The 17,658-nt window shown below is 38.0% G+C and overlaps 1 protein-coding gene and 1 long non-coding RNA gene across 7 annotated transcripts in view; both read left to right on the top strand.

The window, feature by feature from the left end:
- LOC139987508 (uncharacterized) overlaps positions 1-17,658 on the top strand; it is a 252,164-nt gene that overhangs the window by 88,681 nt on the left and 145,825 nt on the right. The gene's annotated exons all lie outside the window — the stretch shown is intronic.
- Nlg-5 (neuroligin 5) overlaps positions 1-17,658 on the top strand; it is a 355,394-nt gene that overhangs the window by 261,281 nt on the left and 76,455 nt on the right. For 3 of the 6 annotated variants that reach the window (XM_072003813.1, XM_072003816.1, XM_072003811.1), the window contains one exon: positions 14,010-14,195. The gene's annotated coding sequence lies outside the window, so the exon portion shown is untranslated. Of the gene's footprint in view, positions 1-435; positions 513-14,009; positions 14,196-16,879; positions 17,023-17,658 lie in introns of all 6 variants that reach the window. The other 3 variants (XM_072003815.1, XM_072003812.1, XM_072003814.1) reach the window with 2 other exon arrangements.

Genomic DNA, 17,658 nt, shown 5'->3' with positions numbered 1-17,658 from the left:
CTTTTTTTTTTTTTTTTTTTTTAGTAGCTCGCGGCACTTCAACAAATTTATTAAACGAATTCAAATATCAACAGCTTTGTGTTCATGAACAAGGAATAAATGTTCCTCCTATATTTCCCATATAATGGACGGCGTTCGCGTGTTCGGGTTACTGCAGACTGCAGTTAGTGTCTTTATTCGATATTGGCGCATCGAAAGCACCAAGAAATTGTGGGAACAATTTTGACGCCATTACGGTGTCCCGTAGTCCATCTTAATTTCCTTCGAGGCCCTTCGAGGTGATTCCGAGTGGACTACGAGCCACTCGTAACTTCTCCAAGTGTCTCCCTTTACGACGCATCGTAACGTTTCCTCGCAATTCTCCTCCGCATCGACCATTTTCTTAGTCCTCCGAGTGGATTCAGTTGTATTCAAGACAGTTACTTCTCGTTTCAGTGATTAATTGTTGCGGCGTGTAATTGGATGTATTCGATTGCATTCCATGCAAGTGTCTTATACCAATTCGGCGCCAAGTGAGTTATAAAAACATTCACAGTATACATTTGCTAATTTCCGTGATAATTCAAAACGGTAATTTGTACGTTTGTAATTCGTTCTTGCCACGAGACAGTTTCTATAGAATTAAACGAGTAGTATAGATAACCCGTTTGGCGGATAAGTAGTATAAAACGTATATGATCAGACGTACTTAAGGTTATTCGTTCGCGATTTTTTAATAGAAATGTCATGTGTTCTTACTTTGATATATCATACAATCCATGCGATGAATACCATGTATATAACGTAACAGGTTCTTCTATTATTTTTTATAAACCTATCAAGTAAACATATTTCGCTGTACGAAACATTGACAATATATTTGATCATTTCTGTGTGATTCATTTACATAACGTGAAGTTACATTCCATGAAACGCGTACATTACTTAACGAACTCGTTACACAACCTAATAATCTGAGAGTTATAACTAATTAGTTCATTGGTATGCGAACCAGCCCTATGCCACAAGTAATACAGGAACCACGCCTAGTCGGACAAACAATATAGGAACCATATCAAGACAGACAATTAATATAGGGCCTGTGCCTTGTCACATAAACACTGTCACACGGCGTACCTTGTCAGACAAGTAGCGAGTAGTAATCATATCCTGTCACGCAAGTACCGTAGGCCATACGTGGTCAGATAAACAATATATACGTATGTATCAGGACAGATAATTAGTATAGAAATCATAGCCCATCGCGTAAATGATACAATCTCTATCTGTTTATAAAAGTGTAAATACTAAAAGTATAGATACCTAAATATTTTTTATGAAACATGTTGAAGTAATTACTTAAAAAAAAAAAAAAAACAAAAACTGTACAACTTTTCTTTTGTATATCCGTGACCTGGAGACCACTTTTACGAAGAAAACAGAATTTAGTGAAAAGATACAAAACAAGGAGAGGTGCATATTATTGTGCCCTTGAATATAAATTTTGTTTTGGGTTACAAGGTCTAGAAACAAAAGAGCTATAAGTAGATTTCTATTGCTGTTTCTTGTATCCTCTAGCTAGACCTACACACCAAGGTTAACTTTCTGGGAATGTCCTTTGCTGTAAATATAGTTGAAAAACTCTACACGTTTTCTTTTGCATATCCGTGACCTAGAGACCACTTTTACAAAGAGAACAGAATTTAGTGAAATGCTACAAAACAAGGAGAGGTGCATATTATTATGCCCTTGAATATAAATTTTCTTACAAGGTCTAGAAACAAAAGAGCTATAAGTAGATTTCTATTGCTGTTTCTTGTAGCCTTTATGTTGAGGTTATTAGATGTATGTGAATACAAAGGAACGCGTGGATAAATTGTAAGGTAGAAAATATATATTTTAAAACTAAAGTATAAATACAAAGTTCGGAATATAATATGAGCTGATCCCGATCCGCACGCTAGCAGTGTTACCCTATGACTGAAAACCAACGTCGCCTATCTACTGTTTATGGTTTGCCTTCGACCCAGTCCTTTGTCTAACTAAAAGACCAATGTAGAGTTTTCTTAGAAGTGGTGACCACTTCGACTCTTTAGCTAGACCTACACACCAAGGTTAACTTTTTGGTAATGTCCTTTGCTATAAATATACGAACGTGCTCCCTATCGTCCTTCCTATTGTATCGTAACACTGAAAGAGTGAGGATCTGGATCAGCATACACCATACTTATACCTATACTTATTTCAATATATTTTTCTATTACGAATTCATCCACTCGTTCCTCTATCAGTCAACTTCAACAAAAGACCGTAACTCAAATTTAAACAGCTCCGATCTTCTATGACCTAACGACGCTTGTATCACATTCGAAGATTAAAATAGCTTCGATTGTACAAAGGCAAGGCGTGAAAATTTCCAGTATCGCGACAAGAGTTTCCACTTCCCTATTTTTTCTTCCACGAACGAGATTTCGTAATTTCTCTTACGTATCCCGATGTCGCGTCGAAAGAAAGGCTTTCCGTGTAATTCACGGTGCAATACCGGGGACTGTTTCGCGCGAATTACGCCAGTGAATTCGAGACGCGTGCAATTTTAACGCGTTCACGAAGCGTAGTCGGCTGGCATAACAAACTACCAAGCCGCCGTTACTCTTACACCGTCGTCCTGACGACGCGACGAAAAGCTCCGACCGAAAGTTCGCTCGACGACAAAGGAGTCAGCCACTCGCTAGAATCGGAACGCGCTTATAATGGGAATTCGGAAACAATGCCACCCGCTATCGAACCGGTCGCATTCATGCAACGGGTGCTCGAAAACTTCCGGCCGAATTTAATATTCCGTCAACACGCTCGACGTCCGAGTTTCGTACTCGAAAATGATCGTTGAATACTTTATCGTGGCAGAAATATCGTTCATAATTCGAAAACATCAGAAACCTCTTGCATAATAATTTATCAGCTGACGGTATTGATGAATCGATAAGTTTAATTAGATCGTAGATTATAGACTTTTCTTTTACAATTTTTTTAATTTCTCGTTAGCTAATTGTAAGATAATCAAATGACATTTAATTCGTAAAATCTATTTCAAAATTTCGCACCATTAGAAATACGCGTTACTCTCTTTCATGATTTTATTATTTTAATTATAATTTATAATAATTGTAATTTGTAAAATTTACCTATCACTGACAATATTAGTTCAGTTGTATCAAATGCCTAAAGAGCTGTCCAGAAATTTTCCACGTGATACTGATATTTTGATTTGATAATATTAATATAGTTATGTAAGACGACTAAAAAGTTGTTTAGAAACTTTCGGAAATTTTTCCCATTAGATTATTCGTTAATTAATAGCAGAAGAATGTAAACGGCGACTCAAAATTACTGAATAGTCAAATTAGAAACTGTACAAAATTTACACGATTCTGTATAGATCGAAGCTTTCCAGTTTCCTACGTGAATCATTTTCAATATATAGGGTGTCCCAAGTTTAATCAAACTTCACCAGTGTATTCTATGAATAGAAATAAGAAAACAAAATGTAACATAAACATAGGTTCACAAACGTTTTATTATCGCGCTTTAGTCTACAAAAACAATGCTGAGTTATGTTTAAATTTCAAAATACAATGCCCCGTTTCGAATGCAAGCTTGACATCGTAAAGAGATTGAGTTTATCACTCTCCGAATTTCATGTTTATCTTGCTTCGGTCCAGTGAATTCATCGTTAATCCTTTCTATCAGTTCTTGTCACGAATTGACTCTTGTACGATACACAATCGTTTTCACTGTTCCCCACAAATAAAAGTGAGGTATAAAATCTGGCGATCTCGCGAGCCAAACAATGTATCTTCCCAGACCAATCAATCTTCCATGATAATGTTTGCCTAGTCGTTCGTACGTCTCGTCTCTCTATTAATTTTAGCTTTCGTACTTTTGTTATAACCGTTTTATTAAATGTTTGCAGGCCTGTGTTTATATAAAGTTTTCAACTTACTCTTACTCATAGAACATATTGGTGACGTTTGATCGTTTAAATCTAGGACACCCTGTTTGTAGAAAAGCATCGTCATATAACCATCGTAAAATATATAAAGATCATATTACCATCGTCTATTTGTATGTATAACATTTATCATCAATATGCTGCAATGAAAATATATTTACTAATGGATACAAAATCGAATATGAAAACATTCCCCATTTTCATTCATTCAAAATACACATGAACCTGATACCTATCAAACCATACGCTATTTATTTATCCACCCAACGAAGCGCCGAAGCACAGTTATTACTCGTAAACGTGCACATTTGCTGTAGGCAGAGCTTTTAACGTATCGTGTACGCAAAACAACTCAGTCCAAATTTCCACTAATAAATCCAATTCCTTGTCATTCAAAAATTAGAGAAAAATCTTGCCAGAAGACATTTAACTTTCGACAACTCTCTCGCGTATTAGAACGCGATATTAAATCGCATATATGTTATTAAATCGCAAAATTAAAGAGATCACAGATATACATATATCGTCAATACTTTCACGAGTAGATTGGGAATCTTCATGCAAACTTATATTTTTGCGAATATAATATAAAAAGCCAATTTAATTACAACGTAATTATAATTCTGCGTATTCTAGTATCTTCAAATTTTCCATAGAAATTAGAAGTGCATTCGCGAGCACCGTACGTATTGGGTAATAATTTGAACAGCCTGTGACGATATTCTTTATTTTAACGATTGATTTTAATAATATCGATGACATAAGTGTCGCAGTCGTAGAAGAGAAATTAGAGAGATTGAACAGTTTCGCCTCCTCCTGGAATTGAAATAAATTTCCTTGTTGAAAGTTTCGATACGGGGTCGAAACAATTTGGAAAGCCGGTTGTCGGCATCCGATAATCCAGAATCTCGTTCCGGGGAACGTTCTATCGACGACACAGAACTCTCGGGCGGAAGTTCGCGCGCCAATAATCTGTGCGTTACGCGAACTCGGCCGCGCAGATACGTACACGGTTCACGGTTTTCGTGCACGCCATAAAGGAAGCTTATGCGGCACGAAACTTTCCGACGACGGCCGATATCAATTTGCTTAACGATAGCCAAGTTTTCGTTCGCCCGAGATACGCTTCTGGAACGGCGATGGTCGGCGATACTGCAGGAGAATCGGCCATCGTATGCGGACGTGCCTAACTTGTGCAGTCCGCGTGAGCATAACTTTCACGGAGAGGGGGAGGAAAATTTGCGATGGGATGCCATTGCTAGCCTTTTCGCCATCACTCGACTAGTTGTGGAATTGCGAGCTCTTTTCGGAATACACGAGCAATGGAGCAAGAAATGAAAGGGATCGTGGAAAATGATCGACAAAGGGACGTTCGAGAAACGTTATGACAAAATTGATACGTATGAAATGTCTTTTTTTTTTTTAAATAAAATTTTAACGTGTAAAGAGTACAGAGTAGTGCTGGAAACAGCGAATATTTTTGGTCATTTATTGTTTTTTCATGCGCATGTTTTTTACGTTGTTTTATCCCCTACAAAGTTTTCTAAATATTAGTGGTCTTAACTACACTGTGCTTTGGCTTCAAGAAAACTTTAACAATTTGCTATCGCATCATATTAGAGTTGTTCGTGTTTCGTTAGAAGGTCACGTTTCAATCAGAAAATATTATTCTCCTGTGATCTTCGTGTGTTCTTCGAAACATCATTATTAAAAGAATAATGTAAGTGAGAAAAGGTAATTATTCGTGAAATAGATCTCAAGAAGATTACTAATTAATCTCTGTCATTTTGACGATAAAAAAGATATCCTTGTTATAATTTAATGGATAATCCTGAGGTTCTAAACGTCTGAATGTACAAGTTCGTATAATATTAAAACAGAAAAAAGCAAACTGTTGTTAGCAAATATCGAGAAAAATAGCGAGGAATTTTCAAATCATTCAACTCTGTTATTAAAAAGTTCACGTTTCTCTCCGTTTCACTAAAAAGGTAACGATCGATAGTTAACAATATAAACACGAATAATTTCTGAATCAATTTTCATACATTTTAACGACTTTGAAAATTTACACAACTTCCCTAAGTACTTTTTATAATTTAAAAGTAGCTGAATTTTGTGTTGGATAACTATAAGTAACCGATAAAAATACATCTCCATTATTATACTGTTTAATATACAAAACATCTGTCTATCATTTCTATACTATAAAATGTATAAATAACACGTTTAATATTAGGTTGTCCCAAAAGTTTCTCTCCTTTTATATGAAAATAATTGATGCACAACATTTCCTGTTTTATATTATGTTATTGAATTATATATGACGCATTTTGTTCTACTACGTATGTTACGTCGCGTGAGATGGTCCGTGCGACGTCCCTCATAGTCTGGCCGCCAAGGCCTACACATCGTTACACTGATCCGCGATAAACCTAAGGAATCACCATAAACCGAATCTTTTTAGCTTAATCTCTATTCATATAAGTATTTTTGGTTTATGGATGGTCCTTAAAACAGTCCTTACGTTTATTGCACGCTTTTACAAATTACGGAGAAAGCGGATGTTTGTCTAGCGAAATAGCAGGTTTTTCCCATGAACAAGGACACGCATGAGCTACACCTGCAGGAGACTTTCTCCTCATATTTTTATTTATTAACGTTGGATATAACCAATGGGCATCGCGGATCGTTACTCTCGCTTTTCTACCGAAAAGTGTGAACAACGAATTCGCGTTCTTAGTTTAAAAAGGCACACCCACACCGAGCTTTCCTCCTTAATAGTACGAGACGGGTCTTCTACCGTTCTTCCAATCTTCGTGTAGTCGAGTCAACGGTCTTATCCTTAGAGCAATTATCTACCGTTTTTTCCATCTCAGCGCAGTCATCTACTATCGCTACACATTTAGATCAGTCGAATCTATCGTTCTTTCAATCTCGACGTAATCATCTACCGTTGCTGCGAACTTAGGCCTCGCTACGGTCTACGCGACATTAACTTAATCTACTTTTTGCTTATACGAAGCAACTAGCAAGTGTATCTTCCGACACGAAGCGATAATAAGTGTAATAAATTGTTGAAAATATAAATCTTATAAAACTGTTGATTACAGTTTTATTACAAAACAAACACTCCTATTATCCCACAGAAAATAAGGGGATCGACCTGTTCGTGGTGTCGATCGTTATAATCGTAACGGGAACTTACGAAAAAGCAACGTTGTTCTATTTACATTTGACTGATTAGGTTTCATGCTTGTGTAAACATTGCCAGATAAAGCAGCTGCGTACAGATGGCGAAAGACGCTTTCGGGACAACCTAATACGTGCATACATAATCACACAATAATCATACTATAGTCTACATCATAGACACTATAAAAGTAGAGTTTTTATAGACTATGATCTTAAACAGAAAAGTTAGTTTGCCGAATCGTCAGAGAGACTACTGTGATTCACGGGCTTGAAAAATTCGACAGTCGCTTTTATCACGACTGCGAACGAAGGACGCGAGAGTTTATGCTCCACTCGAACTCGATATTTTATTATTTTCGTTTTATTCGGAAAGTTACGCGCGAGAAAAATCTGCTACGCGACGTTGTTCGACGTACGCGCGTCGAGCTGTACAATAAAATTTTACGGTGTACCAACCGTGCAATGCGACTGACAGCAGTTACATCTACTATTTGATTTAAGACAGCGAAATAGGTCATCAGAGATCATTCGATTTATTATTTAGTGCGTATAATTCAATGTATACTGTGTTATCTGTTATCTATAGTAAATTTATTCATTTATAATCGTAAAATATACTATCTAGAACTGCTTGCTATTAATTTAGTAATAATTTTCATTCATTAGAAGCATTTACAGAAACAGAAATTTCAGTATACACGCTTAAATAAAATATGCAATAAAAGTTTAAGATCACTTTTCAGAAGATCTATAATAATTTTCGTGATACTTTTCGCTTATATCTGTGGAGATGAATGTTTTACGATAAGCGCTTCGAAAGTAAAATAATTTTGTAGTATCGGGAATAATAAATAATGATTTATGATTTATTCACGAATGAATGGATTGATACAGATGTTGATTAGATAGGAAACGATGGTTGTTTAACGCGAACTAATCACAATAGCGTACTATACTTTAGACAACTCAATAATTAATTTGCAACTCTCGTCACAACGGGTCCAACGCTCACTCTCTCACGTGAACCATACTATCTCGACAACACTGTCTCGACAACGCTGGCAACACTGTCTCGACAACGCAACTCGCAATCTCTGACTTCTCCACTGACCCTGACTGTGAATTTGTTTTTCTGCCTTAGCATCCCTTTTGTCCCTTTGTCTTAGTCTCACCACGCACGTGTTACGCAACCGTTCGTGACCAGACTCGCGTAGACCTTTTTTTCTACGAAACTCGTCGACCGAAGGACCGATGACACATTGATGGGCCTGTCGACACCTCGGCTCGCGACTATATTTATGGTTTACCCGATATTTTTTTGGCCTTTTGTCCGCGATACTACAATTTTCGTATCGATAATTGAATGACTCTGAAGGTTAATTAAGACTTGAGAGAATCCAGCGATACGGTTGATCCGAGAGAACACACGAATACTCGAAACTACAACTGCTTTTTGGGTCGCAATATCTATTTAATTCTAGGTACTCTGCGTTTATACGTATGCGTAGTATGTGAAAGACAGTATGTACGCAATTTGGTGTGTGCGCGTGAACGTAACCAAATATATAGAGAGCAAACATATGCATCTACTTATACTTGCGCGTGCAAACACACGCAGCAGCTACGATATAGCTGCGAACACTTGGATATGCGTTACCGATATTTGTATGCACAAACAGGCTGGCATTGTTACGAAAGCAATTCTAGCAAATGAAGAATTTTACTTCAAAGAGATTGAAACGATCTACCATGCGAACGAGGAAATCAAATTTTTCTTTCAACTGAAACCTGCTTCCGTTGATGGAAATATGAAAGAAATATAGCTACAAAGGATACGAATAATCTTTCTGTCTCTCGATCTTCCAAATGTATCCGTAGAAGTGAATGAAATTCGTAACGAAAGTTCTGTTATCAGTTTAGAAACGCCCTGTATACGGATGCAGTTCCACACGGATGCTAACTACATTTTCGTGAACGACATACACATTCGTACGCACAACCGCAGGTGTAATTCATGCATGTGCGCATTCACATGGACGTGTTGTAACCGCATGATTTATCGTCTTACGTGCCCGGACGAACTCTCGGTCCACTTCTATCATCGGTTTCCCCCGATCGTTGCCACCAACCGTTTTCGTTCTCCTCCCCAGTGGCGTGGCCGGAAAAGATGACTGATTTCCACTGCCATCGAAATTCCTCGTGGGGAACAGGTAACACGAAGTATGAGATAAAAAAGCAACGAAAATGATTAACTTGTGGCGATTCTGGAACACGAGCTGATTCGACGATGAATTCAATCGAACTTACAGTATCATTCGAACGTGACCTTTCTCGTTTTTAACGACGTGTATTCCAATTACGAAATAAAGGCAAAACGTACTCGTTTCAGTCGAAGGGAACCGATATGATATCGCGTAATGATATCGTATCACCCAATATCAAACAAATACGAAACAAACGAAACACTCGACGATCGATCGTCGATTAATACCTAAACCCAAGGATCCATTCATCTTCGATAGCTATCGTCACGGCGTCGATCTCAAACGTCCTTATGTATCCATGATACTACTATAATGACCAACCACAACCACCAAGTGACCTTAAGTATCAGAAACGTGACTTCGATCATCTACGTGATCCGACCGAATGACAAGATGATCGTTGTACGATTGTCGAGCGATCTCGAGTGCGAAGAATACGACTTTCACGACCTCTGTCGAGCTTCAAAGCTTCGATTGCTGGACTTAAAGTACACGATATTTTCTCATTTTTTCGTTATCGTATTAAATACCGGTGGCGTCTCATAACATACAACAAGTTTGATTATTCCGTCGAAAATTCAAGAAAGAATTCGAAGACGTTGAACCTTAGGTAACTGAGATAGCTCTCGGCGTCACCAGGCAAACATATTTTTGACCAAGTACCTTGAGTTTTCACCTTCGTTCGGATGAGACGTTATGTAAAAGTGGAAGTTCCGAGCATTCTCGAATATCTTTCCTTTCGCGTAAGCCTTGACGCGGAGGAAGACTCCGTTGAATCTACCGTGAAAGATTCTGGCCACGTTTTACAGCTTCAGTTTTACGCCATTCTTTCCCCCATGCGATTTCTCTCTTTTCCTTTTATTCTCTCCCTCTCTTTCTCTCTGTCGTTGCGACCTGAAATTCCGAAGTCCTGCTCGAGATGCCTTTTCATTTAGAATTTAATGTTTCAAATGTCCCCCCTTTGCCCTGGCCTCGGTTTCAGTCACGGGTTCTACGAACCCTTCGAGAAAACGAGGTCGTGGTATAAAAGATATTGTAGTAGAACAAAAGGGGAGAGGGAAAGATGTGAAGTAGAAGGTAGGACTGGAGAGAGTCGTTGAGAAAGTTTTTATCGGGCAAACGAATGGACGTTCTCTTGATCGATTTTCCCGATCGATGAAGTGCCGCCCCTCCTCCTTCGTACTATCCCTGTCACTTCGGTGTCCTTTTAACGGCTGTGGACTTATCTGATATTTTACTTTACTGTTTGAGCGTTCACTGAATTTATATATCCTCTTTCACTTTGCTTCCTTTTCTTGTTATTCTTTTCGAAAAATCACGTAACTCCGTAAAAATACCACTGTACAACACACTAGGATTTGTGAAACAGTTACGACTCTATCTTATCGTGTGAGATAACAGATTTCTATCGCGAAACATCGAAATTTATACGGAAAATTTAAAATACTACGAACATGATCTCCAAGTGCGAACTTGTTGATTTCACCATTTCGTAATTGATAAGATGCCAATAAAAAATAATAAATTCTAAATATACAGTTTGAGACACGAAAATTTATATAAATAATTCAAAATTCCAGGCAACAACCTCCCAAACTTCCTGATTTCCTAACTAATTGATCCTCGCCTGTAATATCTAATTCCCATCTCCCCTACTTAGCTAATCGTATAATCTATAACTAATCATAATACACGAGCGACTCTATAATTTAGTATATACAGTCTCGAAGACGGTCTTGCCTTGAAACTGACATCGGAATGCATATTGGCGATACTTGAGTCGTTAATCAGTTGATCCAGGACGAGGTAGACACGAGAATTGTATAATTATATCCATTACTCGGTGATTATACACGCTGCAAGGAAATAGGCGTTCGAATGTAATCAGATTCGAAATCGATATGATAATTGGTTGGCGAACGTGTAATAGAATTGTCAGTGTGTCGCGATGTGCATAGAAATCTAGATCGCCGAGCCATAATAGCTGATACACACACAAGAAGTATTTTTATATACACTTTTTAGCCACGGTCAATGAATCGCGACAACGACTACTTTCACGACAAAGATATACCAATAATCGTACCTTTCATTTAGCCGAAATGGCTCGTCCATGGCGAACACACTGGTCTCATGTTGGAAAATGATTCTCCGATACTGTTACGAGCAGATTTCACACATACACCCTCGCGTTTGTTCTGTCTGATGCGAATTTTAAAATAATACCAGCACCCCGCTTCAAATTCTTGCTAATAAACGAACTGTACTTTGATGATACTCGCTGTGGACTCGCTATGTAGGAAATACTTGCACCGAGAAATATACCTGTACCGAATAATATACAAATTTTTGATCAGCCGTGAATTCTTCGTAAAAGGCAAATGAAATTTCTTTAATTTTTACGTTTAAGATAAAAGGTACAATTGCTCCTCAACAGCATATATAACTGCAATTTATTCATATTAGGTTGTCTGGGAAGATTCTTTCGTATTATAGAGAAATAATAGACGCACAATGCTTTTTGTTTTACATTAGTTTATTGAATTATGTAGGAACATAATAATAGAAATATAACGAAATGGATCATACCTCATTCAATAAAATGATATAAAACGGAAATCGTTGTTCATCTATTATCACCTTACGAAACGAAAGAAACTTTTTGGACAACCTAATGTATAAACGGAATCTGAACGCATATATATCTATGTATTTATTATACAATCTCGAGTAGACAAACTTTTTGGAAAGAGGAAATTAGGAGGATAACGTTAAATTTTCTGAATTGCATGAAATTTCTTATAAACTCAGAAGAAATAACGAATTATGGTAATAACGAATATGATTAAAGGAAGACTGAAAAAAAAATATTGAAAGTCGAGTAAGAATAATTCTCTGAAATGCTTTCGTCTGGTGATCGAGGAGAGCACCGTTGATCACAGGCTTCGTTTCTCCTTGCGTCGTCAACGTTAGTTCGATGCTTTTATTCGATGTCGTAAAGCAAGCTTAACATGTCACTTGACCCGATATAGGGCCGGGTAGGAATGCGCCGAATGAATTGTGGCTTGATCCAACATCAATATTGATTAAGTACACAACGAAGGAGAAGTGTAACTTTTCTCTCGAGGCAACACCCTTACGATGCCTGACACATAATACTCGGATTAAATCTGCAGTGTCTTTAGGTGTAACTGATGAGACTGGCTCAAGGAATCGCGCGAAACATTACTTCTCAGACTGAAAGAAGCTTCTAATACTCTTCGATCAAAGTCTAGATTAAAAGAACAAGCTCTACTAGCTACGGAAAATACGAGGAAACAAGGAATATTGACAAGTCGTAGTACTCTTTTACATCTTAAATTCACGTTAAACCGAAATACCACTTATTTCCAAATATTAAACTTTAAAATATGATAACCTTTTTATTAAAATTCACTACAAGACTCGCGAAGTTCCTCGTTCTTTTACAATTGCAAATGAGATTTTTCGTGAGAGAATTTCGTTCATAGAAAGCTTTAAAAGAGATATTTTACGTGTATGTCTAATTTTCATAACGTAAATTCATCCTGTTCGTATATGTATATAAGTGTTATATATACATCATGACATACATAAAAACTCATTTCGTGAGATATATTTTCACGAACTATATTATCCCTTGAATCTATGAATATATTTGTGTTTTTCAGTATGAATATTCTTTCGTGTAAAAATATTTAAAAAAATTGTGTGTTTCAAGATACAGAATGTCCTCCGTTCAGCGTGCCCGTAGATGACATGTCTCACGAACAGATTTTTATCTGAATTTATGGCCGAGATATCTCGCAACTTAATGAAAAGACACGCGAGATGTCTCGTCCATAACTCCACATGAACAACGCTACGTAGCAAGATATCTCATCCAACACATCGCATAACGACATTGCGCCACGAAATATCTCCTCCTTAGATGCAAAACAGCTTAATTTATTGCTACGTCATCTCTCCAAAGAAATGCTCGCGAATATAACTTTTAATTAAATAGAAAAATAAAATTTTAGTCTCTAAATTTCTTCGGCATTTCTTTTGATCTCCAAAACTGTTGTATGTTCAAGTAAGTAAGACGAAACCTAGTCTTACTGTTACCTAAAAATTGGTTTCAGTTTTAAAAGATGTTAGAACAAAAGTCACCCGTCAATCGTTGAAAATGAAATCTTCGTGCTCGTTCGTTTTGCATATTTTAAATAATACATTCTATACATCTTTTGCAATAGCTTGAAAAAAGTATTTACACGCGAGTGCATTTATTATTGAGATATAGATGAATATAGAAGTTGATTGAACGCAACATAGATAAACAAAACTATAGCAATTCCCTTAGAAATAATTTATGTTTCTAAATATGTTGCTATTGTTTATCCCATTGCTACTATTTATTATAATATATGTTGCTAAATTCGTAACGATCTCTCTACGATCGAATCGTAGTCGGTCCTCTTTTCCTGAACGCAAATGGTTGCGCAACGATTCGCCCAATCCCCATGCCGGTTTGCCAAGAATAACGGGGCCGTTTCATTTTGTTGCAGCGTCGACATGCTTCACGCCGAGAGTCGTGTCGAGTAGATAGTGAAAGGACATTTAATTCCACGTCGTGGCACGTAGCAGAGTCGGTGCAGGACACTGTCGGTAGCGAAGGGAAATCCACGGATCTCGTGCCTAGCATGTCTGGGGGATGGACACTTAGAGAGCTTTATGAATCGTGCGCGACGCCGGTAAGTGAAGCGTTTATTTCTGCCTTAATCGCTGCGTTTGTCTCTGGTGATAAACAACCGAAGCCTTGTCTTTTCCCGCAAGCTTACATCGTTCCCAGACAAGTGTCCATTTATTCCGAGAGAGCGAAATGAGTCGAGCAGTAAATTTCTCTCGGTCCCCCTCGTTGCCTCTCAATCTGTCCTGCCTTGCGATTTTACTTGGTTTCGCCGGAGCCTAGCCTTCGACCACCATGGAAAATTGCGTCCCCGATCCTTCAGACACAACTACGATGAATCGTTTCTCAAGCATTCTGTTCACCGTTTAAGAAAGAATCTACGTTGGATTTAAGATTATTCTCTCGTTTTCAAGATGCTTGTTTTATGTGATTGACGATGAAGTGGCTGACTCAAGTATTTCATCACTTACCGCAGAATAGTTTTAAGCATATTGTAAGATCTTTGCTACAATTAGTTTATTTACAATAAATGGATTAAACGGATGCTGATTAAGCAGGAAACGATGTCGGTACGGCTAATTCTTTAAAGGGGAGCTATGCAATTCTATACCTCTGTTAGGTGAAACGTTCATCCCGTGACCGCGGCTCGAGCCTAAGCTCATCATCTCAAGTCTCGAACAATTGTGTTGGGGTTATTTTGTAAAGGCTACAGTATTGGGGGTTTTCCAAGGAATTCCAACGGGGCGGCCCGGTGTCCTTTCATCTCCGACATATATATTTATTTGATAAATGATTTCAAAGATATTCACCGATACACACTTGCACGCGTCTCAGCACTTTCTTCCATACCGGACTGTCAACCGACTGAACAGTTTACATTCGTTTGTTTTCGAGACACCGCGCGCACACATGCTTCTACACACTGATATTCACATACAACTAGTACTACTACGCATCTAACTTAATCTAGCACATAAAATTATACATATCTCAATAGTCTTAGCCCCACCACGCACGTGTTCCGCAACCGCTTGTCAGGTAAAATCACAAGTCACAACTCAGATTATAAAAATATAAGAAGATTTAGCCGAAACACAACTATTAACTTTCTTTTTTTATCGCACTTAATAACTACAGTTTAATATATACTGAGTTGGCACGTATAAATTACACTAAGGGTAGAAACGCGGTAAAAAGATGTTGACTGTTCGAAAGTTAGAGAATCGGTAAAGTTTAGTGACGATGTTGTGGCGGAGGAAAGCTAGTAATGGGTGAGTCTAAGGACACGAAAAGAGCTGATTTGTTAAGGATAAGTTTTCATTAGGAGAATGAGAGAAATAGACTTCGCTGTCAATTGGCTGATTTTCTAGGTTGGTGGGTGAGGAAAGATGCTAACCGCCCTTGAGAGAAAGTTGCTAACGGAAGATACCGAACGTAAGAAAAACTGATTTTCCCGTATCTTCCCGTAGTAGGGAAAAAAATAAAGAACGCTTGTTTTTGGCCCGAAGGACCTTAACTATGAAAATGGTTTTATGCTCGATCCTTAAGAATATTGATGAAGGATGTGTACACGGCAAGAATGTGTAGACATTTGGTTGTCATCTTGCTCTCGGTGTGTGGCCTGGTCCCTCATACGTGCTTGACGTTACACGCTCGTGGCCAGGGTCACGCAGGTCTTTTCCGCGGAACTATTCGATCGAAGGACGATACATTGTTGGGCCTGTCGGCACTTCGGCTTTCTCGCGACATTATTTATATTTCGCCCGATATCTCTTAGGCTTTTCGTCCACGATACTACAATATATAACGAGAGTTGATGAATTAATCTAAAGATACGACTAGATTATGTCGTACCACGTTCACATAGAATGGAAGAAAAGAAAAATTCGATATTTACTGGTGTCTACAATTACCAAAACAGCATCGTTAAGGATAAAATACAGATATCCGTCACAAGTAATATAGCTAATGGTTGAAGTAGTTTGTACCGCTTCAAGGCGGCTGCATGTGTCTGACTTATGCTATACATTTCTACTGTACAGTTATCTATTGTCACCGGCTACGTGGAAACACATTTAGCCCGTTCTCTATTATCTCTGCACAGCACCAAGTTTCCATTATTTATGCGTTTTACTACCGGCAAAGTTTACAGTCGATGCAGTTAACAGTTGTTGTAGTTTGCGCCCGCGGCTGACTTATCCCGTACCATTCTACCGGCGCCTTCTCCGATTATATCTATGATCGCGAAGGCGAAAATGTATCAGAAATTATTTGTTTCGTCCTCGTAGAAATTCTTACGCGAAACAATCTCGATGAATGGCGATACAGTTCGTGCCATTTAATTGCAATAGACGTTTTATCAAAATTCGTATTAAACGAGGTTCGATCGATCGAAGGGAAAGCAAGCTGAAACGAAATTTTTTGTATTATCCGATTTCTAAAGTTTCTACAGTTTTACTGCTCGACGCTTAATAATAAATCGAAATACTTTATACTTAACCTAAACTGCAACGGGGCAACAGCCGGTTTCATTTCGTTCGAGGCGTGAAACAAAACGCGTATGATCTACGCGAGCAACAGGTTACCATAGAATTTTTCGAGAGTCTAAAATTGGAATTTTCTCGCTACAAATCTCTCTACTCCGACAATGTTGATTTCAAGTTTCTCGGCAAATAACAAGGATTAAAAATCCCCGCATCTTTTCGTATTATATTGCGCGTTTCGACTTATCTCGTTTTACACTTTCAGCGTCGTCGATAAGGATAATCAGAAAGAGAATACGAAAAAAAACCACGTATCTGGATTACCGATAACGAATACAGGCTTCCCTTCACAATAGGGATACGATAAGGAAAGTTCCAAAAGAATGTTTAACGTTACTTCATAAAGCGGTGAGTGTTTCTCCACTATTCAGTTAAAGGCATAAAAGCCAAGAGAAAAGGGGCGTGGCTGAATACCTCCGTAAATGAAGGATTATTCTTCCTGCTTGATAAACCAGCGAGGGCCCCGCAATGAAACTCGGTCGCGTTTATTAAAACAAAGTTAAGTCCCGTAAGCATAGCCCGGCTAAGAGAATCGAAAACAAGCGGACAGTAAATTTGCGTTATCTCCTCATCTCCTTGAAAATCCTCTTTCCCATCCCGGGGACGGATTTCCCGTTAGTTTGCCGAGGAGAACGCGGATAGGAAATTACGTCTGTAATATTACCTGTTACAGACTATTGGCTCTTATTCCGGTCTGAACGATAACTTTGTACGGCCTCAAATGCCATTCGCCGCAAGAAATATGGAAGGTCTTTCGGGAATAAAGCACCTTCAGCATTTTCGGTCTCCACCGATGCAACAGTGGCTCTCAAACTATTCTCAAACTTTCATTTGTAAATATAAACAAGAAATATTGTATAAAAAATGTCTCGAGGAGAAAATTCTTTGAAATGGAATTGTTAAGGATAAGATAGTATTTTTTATCTTTCTTTAATTTGTGGTTTGTTAACCCCTTCTTTGACAAATTCAAATTGTTAACGACCC

Source organism: Bombus fervidus, chromosome 5 (genome assembly GCF_041682495.2).
Source record: "Bombus fervidus isolate BK054 chromosome 5, iyBomFerv1, whole genome shotgun sequence".
Lineage (NCBI taxonomy): Eukaryota > Metazoa > Arthropoda > Insecta > Hymenoptera > Apidae > Bombus > Bombus fervidus.
Note: the sequence above shows the minus strand (reverse complement) of the source record. Positions and strands in the feature narration are given on the sequence as shown.